Here is an 896-nt window from a genome sequence, read left to right on the forward strand (position 1 = left end):
ACTCTGCAAAGGTGCTGTGGTACAGAGTGTGGAACACAAATGCAAGTGTGCAATAAACCAGATTTGGGGCCGACAGTGCCCCCAGCAACAACACAACCCACAGCCAAAGGTGGAATCGCCCAGGAGGAATCAGGCTCCCTCCTCTCTGGTTCCAGGGTGCGTCACCCAAGAACTGCTGCTGCCAAGTCACTGCAGCTCCACAGCTCCTGCGTTGAGTGTCTGCCCCCTGGTGGTCAGTGCATATCATACAGAAAAGCCTGACCAGTAGAACGGTCGCTTAGCCTTTTATGGTCGCTTAGCCTTTTATATAAATAGATATAGATTATACTTAATCATTTTCCTTGGGCAACAGGGTGTGTTTTCTTATTTCTTTAATCCACTGACCCTTTTTCCTCCCCTAAAAATCTCTTCTTAATGGGTCTGTGCAAATAATTCATTCTAATCCCTTCAAGAAGGCTCGCTGTTTCTGAGGGAGCTAATCAAATTTCTTTTTTTTTTCTTTTTTCTTTTTTTTCTCATTAAACTTTGTTATTTTAATGGGTCTCAAAATTCTGTGACAGATTTTTGGTCATGTTGTTTCCATTAAAAAAATATGGAACGCTTCACGAATTTGCGTGTCATCCTTGCGCAGGGGCCATGCTAATCTTCTCTGTATCGTTCCAATTTTAGTATATGTGCTGCCGAAGCGAGCACTCAAATTTCTTTTTAAAAATAAAATGAGCCGAAACCGGTTTGGCTCAGTGGATAGAGCGTCGGCCTGTGGACTGAAGGGTCCCGGGTTCGATTCCGGTCAAGGGCATGTACCTTGGTTGCGGGCACATCCCCAGTCGGGGGGTGTGCAGGAGGCAGCTGATCGATGTTTCTCTCTCATCGATCTTTCTGACTCTCTATCCCTC

General features: G+C 45.4%; 1 non-coding gene across 1 annotated transcript; it reads right to left on the minus strand.

Annotated features, from left to right (window-relative positions):
• Positions 1-586: 586 nt before the first annotated feature.
• LOC129149608 (U6 spliceosomal RNA) lies at positions 587-693 on the minus strand. Its single transcript, XR_008556483.1, has one exon. It is a non-coding gene; the product is annotated as a U6 spliceosomal RNA (small nuclear RNA).
• Between the last annotated feature and the right edge of the window lie 203 nt (positions 694-896).

This window comes from Eptesicus fuscus, chromosome 6, assembly GCF_027574615.1.
Source record: "Eptesicus fuscus isolate TK198812 chromosome 6, DD_ASM_mEF_20220401, whole genome shotgun sequence".
In the NCBI taxonomy this organism is placed as follows: domain Eukaryota; kingdom Metazoa; phylum Chordata; class Mammalia; order Chiroptera; family Vespertilionidae; genus Eptesicus; species Eptesicus fuscus.